Source organism: Protopterus annectens, chromosome 10.part0 (assembly GCF_019279795.1).
Source record: "Protopterus annectens isolate FY-2018-M chromosome 10.part0, PAN1.0, whole genome shotgun sequence".
NCBI lineage: Eukaryota > Metazoa > Chordata > Ceratodontiformes > Protopteridae > Protopterus > Protopterus annectens.
Genome location: NC_056744.1, coordinates 481,097,518 through 481,111,789, shown reverse-complemented (window position 1 = coordinate 481,111,789; position 14,272 = coordinate 481,097,518). Strand labels below are relative to the sequence as shown.

At 36.3% G+C, this 14,272-nt stretch overlaps 1 protein-coding gene across 1 annotated transcript in view; it reads right to left on the bottom strand.

The window, feature by feature from the left end:
* DDR2 (discoidin domain receptor tyrosine kinase 2) overlaps positions 1-14,272 on the bottom strand; it is a 1,067,915-nt gene that overhangs the window by 817,736 nt on the left and 235,907 nt on the right. Inside the window, exon 2 of the mRNA XM_044085379.1 lies at positions 3,624-3,817. The gene's annotated coding sequence lies outside the window, so the exon portion shown is untranslated. The remainder of the gene's footprint in view (positions 1-3,623; positions 3,818-14,272) is intronic.

The following is a 14,272-nucleotide window of genomic DNA, read 5'->3' as shown; positions in this document are numbered from 1 at the left end:
TAATAATAAATATAATTTTGGGCTCTTGAACTATGAAAAGGTAAATGAGGAAACATCTGCTGTTAACTGGATAATTATGAACTTTATTAAGGAAACTGATGGTTACAATGTATTAGATAAAAATCCTAGGGGAATGTATTGATCTTAAAATGGAATCTGTAAGGGGTATTAATTCTAAGAGAATAGTACCAAGATGGTGGAGTAGAAAGCAAATAAAGCATTACAAAAAGAAGCATAGATTTCAACTATACAAAAGTATTACACTGAAAGAAATAAATATAAATTAAGTGATCAAGTGATCAGGAATTTCCAGTTCTTAAGAAAAAAAATGCAGTTTGTGAATAGATTGTGCAAACTGAATACTACAGTTATATAAATTCATACAAAAATCTAATAATCCTGTTATGGTTTTGATCTAGGACAGTTTTAGAGTAGCTGATATGAAGATTATAAGAAATTAATTTAATAGGTATGTAATCAGTGAAGAACATGCATGGCTACATACTGATTGCTTTCAGATGAAAATACAACAATGTGGAAACTGTTCATTAATAACAAGCATTTGTGAGAATTCCTTGAAGAAAGTAAATAAATTTACATCTATGGGACCTGACAGAATGCCTGTAATTCTGATAATTTATCTAAAGCTCGATGTCCAATTTTGCATTCGGTTTCCATTAATTTGCTTAGGACAGGGACAGCACCACAAAAATGGAAAACATCTCATGTGACCCTGAAACTAAAAAAGAGCATACCAAATGACATATCAAATTATAGGCCTATGAGATGGAACCCTATACTGGCTAAATGTTTTGAGAGCTGCATGACTCATTTGCTACTTCAAGATGAAAAACATAGGCATAATGGCTCTACAACAGTATGGTTTTATAAAGGGGGAAGATCTTCATTAACAAATTTGGTAGAATTTTATGATCAACTAACCATAGCAATTGATCTGTGTTTATCTTATGGTGCCAGCTTCCATGATTTAGTTAAGGTGATCAACTCATTAACATATGACTCCGTTTATAGGGCACTGAACATAATTGGATATAATCTATACATTATGCACTGGATAATGCATTGGTTTACAGGAAGAACCCAAAAAGTAGTTTTTTGTTTGTGTTAATTTAATGTCTTAAATGTACATATAAGGGTAACACAAGGCTCAGTCATGACTATTATTATAAAATGTTATATTCTCAACTATTTCAAAAGACAGTTCTTTATGATTAAATAAACACAAAGTTGGTTACAAAACTGGCTTTGTCACAATTAGTAGTAAGGATTATCCAGATATGAATTTGCATCTGTTTAGGGTTGCTAAAAGGGCATCTAACATTGATATTTCTTTTAGCTGTAATACATTTAAAATTGTGTATTTTGGGAAAACATCAAACAGGGAGAATATCTTAAAAGATCAAAATTAGAATAGAGATATACATATAAGGATTTGGGCATAACAACCATGGATAACTTATCATTCTGTAGGCATATTGATTGAATCATTTAACGGGTCTTCAGACAAATGGTATTAATGCTAAAGAACATTTCTGATTAACTTGTATAAACCTTTCATCAGACCCATACTGGAGTACTGTATAATAACTCATTTTGTATATACACATCTGGCCAGCTGAAAAGGTTGGAATTAGTTCAGAGAAAATTTACAAAGAAAATCCAACTCTTTATCTTCTTTTGATTACAAAGAAAAATGCCAAAAACCAAATCTATATTCACTACATTGGCTATACATCAGAATACACAATAAAATTATTGTGGAACTGATAAACAAAGACCTAAGAAATCTCCAAACACTGGACCAATTCTTGTTCAGTTTTGTTCAGGGCATGTTATGCCTACTAAACTTAGTGGACTTCTTCAAGAAGGTCAATAGAGCCACGAATGAGGACAAAACAATGATCACTGCCTACATTAACCTGGCAAAGGCATTTGAAACAATACCTCACTCAGGTATTATAGACAAACTCACACTTTTTGACATAAATCCCTATGACAACCAATGGTCAAATGGCTCACGGATAAAACAAATGAAGTTAAGGTGGGGAAATCCACCTCCATCAAGAGACCTGTTACTAGTGGTGTCCTACAGGGCTCAGTACTGGGACCTCTCCTGTTTAGAATATACTTCTCTGAAGTCAAGGCAAATATAGAGGGCCTTTGGCTTACCAAATTTGCTGATGGGTACAATTATTGGATGCTCTAAGGATGTAGATATCTGGTTACAGGACCATGGCCTAAAACTCAATGCAAAAAATGCATAATTATACCCTTCAGGAAGATGACCACCCCTGAAAATTGCAACATTGATAACACTTCCTCAAGAGTAGACCCATTGGTAAGGGACTTCAGAACTCAAGTGGACAGTAACAAGAACTTTGATCACCATGTGTCCATGGAAGTGAGACGTTCCTAGTATGCAGCATAACTTATAAGTAAGGGCATGGCATCCAGCTCTGATGGGATCATAGTCCCACTATACTCAGCCCTCATTAGACCAGTAATCAAGTACAGTGCACCCTTTGGCATATACTTGATCAGACATTTGCAACAGCTGGAGCAGCACAGAGGTTCTTCATGAAATTAATACAGGGTCTAAATAATATGTCCTATGTGGAATGCATCAAAGCCCTGTCCCTGTTCTCAGTCTCCTGCAGACTACTGAGGGGTGATCTATACCTAATCTACAAAGCATTGTCCAATCCATCTTCGATGGATCTGCTACACAGTCACAAAACAAACAGCACGAGAATTACCCGATCTAATGATCTAAACCTCGTTTGTGACAGAAGCTAAATATTTTGGAGGGACAGGTATGTGTCTTAGAGATTACCCCTTCTCTATAGCAGACTCCCTATTCATGTGAAACAGAACTCTTCCCTAAGCCTTTTCAAACACAGTTTAGACCAATGGATGAAAAATCACAAATTCTCCCCTGGCTTGTTGCCTGTGGTCCTTATGGACAGAGGCAGTTTGCAAATGCCCTAAGGCACAGTCATATACCAAAGCCAATCTTGCCCAAGGGAACTGGTAATTAGTAAAACTGAGGCATGAATGGCTAGGTTTAAAAAGGCTCTAGGACTGGTAGCCTATTAAACTCCCATGATCCTATGATCCTAAGATACATTACAATTACAGAGGGAAGATTTTTGTAGCATTTAAGGCTATAAAAGTGAATAACTGAAAATATTACTGAGTTTAGAGATTTTTAATTGTAATAAAACACTCAGACATAAACATCTTAGGTTTTCCTTAAATCACAATAGAACACGTTTTGTGAAACCTCTTTATTACTCAATATATCCTAATCTGGAATCATCTTCCCTTTTGCATATGTAGCTCTAAATGTCTAGAACTTTTTAAGATGAATTTGTATGAAAGGGTTGGTAGACAAGTGTATTATTGTAATTTTAAAGAGTCATTGTTCTTTGGATGTCTACCGGACAGAACACAAGATACAGAAGAATATATACATACCTGCAGTGATGATGAATCCTAAAAAAAATGCTTACTTTGCTGTTTATATTCTGGAGGACAAGCTAATTCTACATTATCAAGGCTGATATTGTGCCCTTTGCTTCTGAATAATCTGCATTACTCACCTTACAGAAGATTTATAACATCCCCTTGAGATTTTCAGCCATTCGTCAAGAAAAAATGATTTATGTCCTTTCAGCAGTATTTGGGTAATCCATTTCCATGATAAACTAATTCCTGTTGTGATGATTTACTTGCAATGGCTTCTCTTGAACACAGCTTGGAGCTCCTTGAAAATACTTGTCAGCCTTCTGTCAACCTGTAAAACAAAAGTTTAAGTAATTTAAATAAAAACTGATTTGCATTGCCATCACAGGTTTATTGTATTCTGCTTAATTCATACCCTTGAAGCATTATATAATAATAATAATATAATATATCATTACTGTTAGAATATGTTGATGTGATGGAAAGATAGTGCCACTGCCATGAATGTGGCACCCAAATTGCAAGATGTCACCCACTATGATGCTAAGATGGTTGATACTGATTGGATTTGAACCCCATTACTGCAAATCAAGGGTGAAATAATAACAAGAAAGCACACACAAGTCTGTTTCAATAATTATTTCACAAAATACAACCTGGACCTAAGAGCATAATGGGACTGCTGTCCTGGTTATGGACTTCCAAACTCCACACCCAGAATGGGCTGCACACTGGCCACTTACAGAATTGAATCTTTGGTCAAACACCAAACTCCACTATCTCAGGGCTCTCTCTATGACTCAATATCTGCTGAGGCTATTGTATATCCTCTTTCACTTCTGATAAAAGATAAAGTTCCCTCACTATGAGAAGAAAAAAAATCATTCATTATTCAACTGTACAAGGATGGAATCAATATAGACCTTTCAAACTGTAAACCATCTTATCTCCACTGTCAAAAATATTAGAAAAATGCATACATAAGTAACGTATCAGCTGTCTAATAGATAACCAGCTCCTGTCTTCAGCCCAACACGGCTTCTGTCCTCATCACAGCACAACTACTGCTTTGCAGAATTTTGTTAGTATTGTCAACACCCACAGAAATCCTGGAAGTCTAGTCTCCACCATCTTCCTAGACTTATAAAAAGTTTTTAATACTGTCTCCCACAAGAAACTCTTATATAAACTCTCATTCTTAGGGCTCACCATCTCTTAACTGCAGTGATTCCATAGCTACCTCTCAAACAGAGCACAAACAGTGAAAAGAAAAAAAGATTTCTCTTCTTGCCAGTAACTATTGGTGCCCCACAAGGATCTACACTAGGTCAATATATTCATCAATGACCTCTACACTACTACAAAAATGCTATACTAGCTGAACATGCAGATGACCCAACCCTAATCTGTAATGTCAAATCTCTGTCTCTCTCTAAAGTCCAAGACCTTACACAACAATCCTTCTCATTGATTGAAACATGGCTAAATAACTACTTTTAAACCCTAATAAAAATAAATTACTGCTCTTCACCCAAAACACATCTCTACCAATACAACACTATTTACTATAATCTCTTGATAGAACAAATAAACCACAAAAATTACTGGGTGTCATCATAACTGACCACTTAAAATTCAACCAGCATGCATCACATGTGGTTAAAAAAACTCATCAAAAACTAGGTAAATTATATAGAGTAAAACGGTTTAACATCATAAGGTCGAGCACACAGAGCTTGAACCTGTATATGTGCAAATTTTATTAGCGAATCCTGGCATGCCGAATGGTCGTAATGTCGCAAAAATACTGAAATTGACATTTCTGACCACTCTACATCCAAAAACGAGTGCTAACATAGGTGAAAAAGGGAACGGAATTTTGCGATTCGCAGCATCTGCATTCGCAATTGTGGGATGTTGCCATGCTCCTTTCGCCCATACGAGGTCAATCATCCACTGGTCAACCTTATGATGGTAAACCAGTAAAACCTACCTCACTGACATAGCCATAAGACATTTAGCCTGTACTTTCTTATTGGCATCGGTCTAAGTTCACTAAGTGTGCATCTGACATGGTATATATGCTGCCCCAATCTTCACTAAACTTCAAGCCTCGCAGCTGTTCAAACCTAAGCAATATTATAATAAAATAGCCAAATTTATAGTAAACTATAACAATAGAACACACCACAGCCTAGCCAACAGACAATTTAACTGGTTACAACTACCACATCATCTAGCTTTTCTTCAGATAATTACACTTCTCTTTAAACCATTAGATTGCCCAACTCTAAAAAACTTAATACAACACCACTGTCCAGTAGAATTTTATGCGCTTGAGCAAAATAACCAATCATTATAATCAAATCATCTAATACTGTAGGTAACTCTATATTCAAATAGTGTAGCTAAACTATGGAACCACATCCCACTACTACTGAAGTCCATTTTGAATGCAAACCCAATTAAAACATAATAAAAATGTCAATGGCTCTGCTCCTGTACATGTTCCAGATAAATGCCACTGTTACCTTCAGTTTGCCATATCATCAGTCCATTTCTCTTCATTCATAATCCTATATCACACACCCAGTCTTCACCAATACATGAATAGTTTTAATAGCATCTCCCAGCTGTATACATTGTTTGATACTGCTCACCCCTGCCTCTACATTTCAAATATAAACCTCATAATAACCATATATATAATTGCATCTGAACTTGCTTTACTCCTCATCTCATAATTAAATATCAACATTTTCTACCCTACCTAGTTCTTTCCCTCATTTTCCTTTCTTTGAATTTCTAAGTGCTAATCTCATGATCTGTTATCTTTCTGACAAGCACACTAATATATAATTTCAAGGTTCAATCAATGTTCATCATCTACTAATGGATAAGTATCATTTATACTGTAACAGTTGCCTCTACTTTCATATGAATGTAATCTAAATAGCAAATGTATATGTGATTGTTAATATATGCTATGTAATGTCTGTTCATGTATATTACTGAATGTCTGTTTAAAATGTTTGTAATATGTTGGACCTTTTCTCCTCAGGCATCCTCTAAAAAGGGTTTTTTGACTAAACACAGTAATCAAAAGCAAAATAACACACACACACACACACACACACACACACACACACACACAGATACACATACAAACCTCTCAGGTAAGGCTAGTAGACTTCTCCAATTCCCCAGTGTTCTCTTCCTGCTTGGTATGGTAATACTGCAACCACTATGTTAATGATATGTTAATGCTGGAAACTCCCAGTTACGTCCTGCTGTTCATCAAATCAAATTCTAATAGACCAGTTAACTAATAGTAGGCATAAGCAGTCTAATGGGAGATGTGTACTACATGTTTTTTTTTAAATATGACAGTATGAATAATGTTTACCCTCATCTTAGATAAACAACAGTGCATAAATTTACTTATAATAAAAAAAATGGATGTGACAAGAGCTTAAATTCAATAAGTGAGCTTTACTTAAATAGTAGAAAAAAACAGTGCAAGTAAAGATAAAAATATATCCTGGTTGGCACTCACAGAGAAGTAAAATAACAGGCAATAAAAATAGGATACATACAGAAAAACTCATGCCCCAGATACATAAAATCCCTGACTACAGCTTTCAACAGTAATTCTGTCCTTAACTGTCATTAGGTTAGATAAATCAAAATCTCTTTTTCAGATGGGTGTACCACACAGACTAGTCAAAACAGCATCTATGTTATAGCACAGTACAGCACACACACACACACACACACACACACACACACACACACATGTGTGTATATATATATATATATATATATATATATATATATATATATATATGTGTGTGTGTGTGTGTGTGTGTGTGTGTGTGTGTGTGTGTATACAGGACCCATTCAGAAGCTCAGCTCTTCAGAAAGTTGAACCTCATATGGTTGAGACCGTATGATCAACTTTCTGAAATGCTGAAGCTTTTGAATGGAGATTATGGTACAGTGGGGATCAGGGAATTTACCCTTTTCCGCACTGTAGTGCAATCACAGAGATGGTATGTATAATATGCAGAGGATGTGGGGGGGGGGGCAGGAGAGCTTGCCCCCTGCAAAAAAATAGATTTTTTTGGTGTTTTCCGTCTTTTTACCTTCCGAAAAGTCGAAAAGCTGAGCTTCTGAATGGGATCTACATATATATATATATATATATATATATATATATATATATATATATATACACATACTGTTTTCCCCAAGTCCCCAGTGTTCATCCTGTTATCTCATCTCCCTGTTGCTGGTCTAGAGGAAAAAAAAACAGAAATGGTTAGGCCGGTGTTTTTTAACTGTCATAACAATGTTCTCATGAACAAAATCTTAATCACTTCAGTCCTGCATCAATGGAAATTGGTAATATGTATCCAAGTCTGCTTCCTCTTCTTGGACTCAGCCTGGTATGTCTTAAAGAGGGTCTATGTTCGTTCAAATGAGAAATCCATCACACCTCTGTTTATCAAACTTAAAACATTGAATGTTCACTTTAGCGAACATTCAATCATCGAGTATTTACCCAGGGAATGGAGCTGACTGTCCAGCATTAGGAAATTTGCCCTTTTCCTCTCTGTAATGTGGTCTTGGAGTTGGTATATATAAGTAGGGGGGGGTGCAGCCCACCACATCAGGGGGTTTGGGGGCATAGCCCTTACCTGGGTGGATTTGATATACTGTGGTGTGTGTTTTGGTTTGCATATTGGTCCATTGTCTCTTTTCTCTGGGTAAAATATTCAGTGACTGAACATTCGTTGAAGTGAACTTCAGTGTTTTAAGTTTGATGAACAGAAGTTTGATAGATTTCTCATTTGATGACTGAACATAGACTCACTTAAAGACATGCAAGTCATTAAGCTCATTAGGAATTTCATCTCAAAAGATGGATCCTGGTCTTTCATTTATTTTGTTACATTCCCAAGAGAGGGCATCAAGTCTGGAGATTTATGGACGAAAATGAAGGAGAGGAAGTCCTTGTTGGGACAGAAGAAAGTCTATTATGGTGTCAGACTCCAAATCTATTATAGTAGAAAAGTTTCTGGGCTCACTATCCAGGAGCCTTGATGGTTCTAGTGTCACATTTTATAGGCCTTGCTTGCAATGAGGTGTAGTCTTAGAAACATTTCCACCTAGGCTTTAGGGCAGATATACTTCCTCGACTAACCTGCATGCCTAGCTCAGATACCATTCTGAGTTCCAGTCTCCACTAGGGCTACAGTCAATAGCCAACCTCTACCCAGTACATTATCACCAACTCTCGCCCCTGAACAGAGTAAAGCAGGCACCACTCCACCCTTTGTCCAGTTATTCTAACAGGCAATCTAGTTATTAACTGAACTCTAGTCAGCTGGGTCAAGAAACAGCTTGCAAGGTAACCTCTTCCTTGTACTGAACCAACTCTTGGAGAAATATAAGATGCCAATGCTTGTTAATGAGCCTTGACTTCAAAACATATACTTTATAATGTTAATAGCCTTTTTATACTATTTTGTTTTTGATGATGTATAGTATATAATATTATTTTATGCTAGTAGTTAATTTGTAGCGTACGTTTTTTTAAATAATAGCCTAGTCATATGCATGTTTTCTAATAACAAAGTTATTAGTAATAATTGATTGGCAATGTTTGGTTGCTGTGTAGAATTCTGACTAAATAAATGTATGGAATGTAATGCAAGTGTGGCTGTGATAAGTGCTTGTGAGGTACAGTGCACTCCACTGGCAAGTAGTAGATATACATCTGTGCCAGCCAGTCAGTCCATATAATCGCAGGTGTGAGTTCTAGCAGTTATCTTAAAAAAAGAGATTTACTTGATACAGAGTGTCAGAAAGTATATTTGGTGTTTGACCACTGTGATTTCTTTTTGTCACCTCTCTGTGTATATGTATGTATATGTGTGTAAAAAATAAATAAATAAATAAATTATATATATATATATATATATATATATATATATATATATATATATATACATATATATATATAGATAGATATTAATTGAGTAATTAAGTTTTGTTAAGACTACAGATATTAAGTGAGTTTTGTTAAGACTATAGATATTAAGTGAGTTTTGTTAAGACTATAGATGCCATAAGGTTTTATTTATTGTTCTTGTTAGCAATGAAGGTTTTATTTATTGTTCTTGTTAGCAATGACACAATGATGGCAAAGTAGCCAAGATATTGAAGAAACTGTCCTCGTTTTCCTCTGATAAGCTGTATATGATACCTTACAAATACTTGAAGTAAGTACTTGGGTTGGGGGGTGGCATAATATGTAAGGTGCTTGCCTTACAGATTCAAGATACAGCGTTAGATTCTCACCTTTGATAAGTAATGGCTAGGTTTAAAAAGGTCCCCTGGGATTGTTAGCCAGTAATTACCTATGAATTAATGAGTCAGTAGTGCAGACTATTTTCTGTAGCATATTATAAAATACTGTGCTGCATAGTGAGTTAATGAATCAGTAGTGCAGACTATTTTCTGTAGCATATTATAAAATACTGTGCTGCATAGCTGTTAACATGTTTCTGCATTGTTCACCTGGACCATAAGAACAGAAAAATAAGCTCTAACATGCTACTGCTTTGGCTACTGTAGTGAAAGGAGTTGAGTGGCAAGACCCTCTACCCCAGCTGAGGATGTTAGAAAGCTGGCATTGGGTGAGAACACCTGGAATCTACTATAGAATTATAAACCATGTTTTTGAACTGTTTCACTGAACATGCACATCAAAATCAGATGTTGTCATACAAGGAATCATTTTAAAAATCCATGATAAAAATACATCTGCATGTCAAACAAGTATTGTCCAAATGCTGAATCTATTAAATGACTTCACCCATATATCCTTGTAATTTATATATTAAAAGGGTTCTAGGGTGATTCCACTTAAATTAATGTATACATACATAGATACATAAATAAAGAAATAAAACTGAGATATAGCACCTTTGAAACAAAGACATATGTTGCTGGGGGACAGAATTTTTACCATGTTTTGCCCTCTCCTACTGATTTGCTAATTGGTGACCATATCCTAGCGTGCCTCCTTGAACTCTGAAATCCGCTGGAAAGAAGATGGGGCATCCCATTACTGCACCATTCTGGCAGTAAAGAGGAATTTTTAATGTCCTACAGCCAACATGCAATGAGGTTATCTTAAATTGTGTGTTCCTTCTTGAAGTTATCCTCTAACATCCACTGGTATGCACCTACTGCTTTGCTGTGCTTTGGACTAGGACCCCCTGGCCTCCACTGGGGACACTACTGCAGAAGAAAAATGGTCAGCCACCCTGCTAAGTTCTGGTGAATTCCATTTCATCTTCTAACATTGGACTCAGCCACCCATCTTATACCTGGTTTACTAATCAAACTTGGGATAACAGCCTGAAATTTTGACAGCAGTGGATTATATTTTCCCTCATTATCTTTCACATCATCCAGTTATACAGAAAATAATTTTATCAGTCATTGTTTATGATACACATCTAAGATTATAGGTCTGACTGTTTTTTAGGGTAAACCATCTATCCTGCTGTTGCAACTGTCTCCATCAAAATAGATATGAGAAACAGTAAACAGGACTAGAGACAAAAATCAACCTTAAATCTTAATCAGACGAGTCTGCAGTAATTATGTTAATACTCACATTGTCCACGCACAGACATCTTGTAGCACTCATTACTCTTTGAGAGAAAGATGGGAACCCAGGAAACATATTTACCACCTAAATACTTCATATATTACTGTATGGTCCCACCATGCTGATCCTATGTCCAGCTCCCCCATGAACCAATATCAACCAGTGATTCATAAGCAGTCCTAGGAATACTAAATTGTCATACCTCCCAGAAAGTGTGTCTTTTCCAAAAAGTAGAGTTCACATACTGTTCTTAGCCAAGCCTTGAGTGCCAACAGTTCCTCAATCCCCCAGCATCAAGCCAATACTTCAAATGTTGGTGATGAATGTAAAAACAAGCATGGAATATGGATTAAACACTAGGCATATTAGTAATGATAATTGCTCAGTGTCACACAAAATTTCGTTCAGTCTAGACATTGTCAAACTCCAACAGTCTCACATCTTGGGCACATAGTCAAAACATGAATCAGAGCTAGTGATCTAGATGGACTAGGCATACATCTGCAGTGTACTAATGGAGCCAGGGGCATTTGTCCTAGTTTATACAGAAAGTGTAAAGAAAGCTTCCATAGATAAGAACACTACCATTAATGTTATACATTTAGTCAAAAATCCAAAACAAAACAAATCATTCTAATGTAAAATGCTTTATTTAGAATCACATGAAATCCGTCAGCACTATAGTGTTTCAGACATAAAAAGTTCTTCTATGAGATGGCATGATGTAATTAACTAACTATCTCCGTATAGAGTTGCTATCACTTACAAATCATCAAATTTATCTGGGTAACTTTTTCTCTATCTCTTCAAACTCCAGTAGAACTCGCTAGAGATACTATAGTAAGATTCAGAAAATTCCCTGCTCCTCAAGATCTTGTGCTAAATCCTGATGTTCCTAAGTGGCCCCAGGAGCCTCTCATACTGAAGTCAGTGACAAATCGAGGGGATCACTAATATTCTAGAATGATATAGTTTTCATGAAGGCACCTGTGGCCTCCCTGGGATTCCATTTCTTTGTATGTCCTAGATCACAGGAGCAAATCTCAGCAAAGCCTTCTCAAATTTCACCACATGAGAAGATTCCCCACTAATGTCAACTGAAACACACTGACAACTGTGAGATCAGTGCATGGAGCTCAAGGTTGTGAACCTCCTCCTAATCTTCTTGGAACCTTTATCACATTTGTGTCAATCATCTTATTCTTAGATTCCCCCTAAAGCTGCTGCAAGTGATTACAAACCTATATGAATCCCACTAATAGGGAGATTTCCAGGCCATTAGCAGTTCAAACACCCTTGCAAGCATTTTCTTCTGTACAGTATCCATATCAGACTTGCATCAGTTCCTCTCAAAACCATTTTGCCTCTAAATGACCTCATGAATGTCTGTGAAGTTCATATACTGCAGACTTGTAGTAATTTGTACCTCCTGGTACTTGATAGGAAAATTAAACTATTTGAAATTGTCTACTCCTTTGAGCCTCGTAGAAAGTGAGAATTCCTGAGACATTACTTGAATTTTGGATCTGTTCAAAAAATGTATCTGGTATACTCAGTGAGACTATGAATTCCTGACCACAATCCCTGGAATGAAACATCTAGATTGTTTCAGAGGACATTGCCTGCAAATGGTGAATGTAGTAAAACTGAATATTGTAAATATCTCCATCCCAGCAGATGCTTGCAGCTAAAGGCGTTATTGTCAAAAGACAGATGCACAGTGACAAAAACAAAAACTTCTGATGTAACTCCAGATGGTTAGTAATGGAAGAGAGATTCCCCTGCCTACTTTACAGTAGACCATTTTATCATTATAAGCTTCTTCAATACATCTGCATACTTGTTTTGCAATCCAAACACCCCCATTACTTCCCAGATGTATTGCTAATACATTGTAGCAAATCTGCAGCATTTAGACTGATCCTAACCATGGAAATTAATGCTCATGGCTTCAATGTTTCAGTAACATGGCATAGGTAATGCCTGAATCCCAAGCTTTCAAGCATTAGGCCCAAATGGACATTTTACATTCTATGTTTAACTCCTCAGCTTCAGACTCCATAAGGAAGCGAGTAATTAATACCTGTGATATCACAGAAAGCCATTTAATAATTCACTGAGAGTGCTACAATGACATAAGACTCTACATGTAGTCCTTCACAGCACAGCTGTCGTGTGACCTTGTGATTTGGTATGAATGTAAAATTAAAGTCATTTGCTTACATTGATGCTGTCCTTCAAAAATGTAAAGTAATTTAGTCTTTCTGTTTGCTTCCTTACACCAGCAGTCTTCCTCAATTGTTTGACTGGCAAGACAACAAGATACATCAAGCTTCCTGATAGTTAGTGGTGACAGAAATTAAATGACACCAAAAGCACATGTATGGAATTTGCAGCATTAGAGATATTTTACATCAAAACTTATGAACTGAAATTGTCACTATGCCAATATTGCCTGCAATATTTTAATAACAAAGAGGATTACATTTTGCTTGCCTTAAGGATAGGGAAGGAGGGCTGCAAGTATACCTATTATGTATAGTTGAGAATCAATGCATTTGAGGTATTAACATTTGTTTGTCTAGTTTTATGAAGGTTACCATATTTTACAATTTATGTAATATTACCATAAAAAGAACTCAGAGACAGCATGCATTACGTGGTGGTGGTAGTAAAACAAATCAAATGCACCAAAGTTTCATGTATGAACTGCAGATATTGGAGACATTTATACTGTTAGTTCTAAATTATGAAATACTAATATATTAGTATAATATATAAAGTTTACATATTAAAGGGGGTCATATATCAGTGAGAGAAGAAAGCTCAGTACGGAAGGATCATGAATACATAGGTTCATAGGTGTGTACTAGGCCAATGGCCCTGGAGCCTTTACAAGCCTAGCCCATAGAAGTGCCCTGGCCTCATACCGCCGCTAGTTCCTGGTGCCTCTATCAAGTAGAGCCACTGGAGTGATCCCCAGGGTGAACTTTTTATTCCCCATCCACTCATCAAGATTTTTCTTGAAAAGGGCCAGTGAGGTGTTCTGCTTGACATGTATGGGAAGTCTATTCTAGAACATGGGCAGTCTCTGGGTTA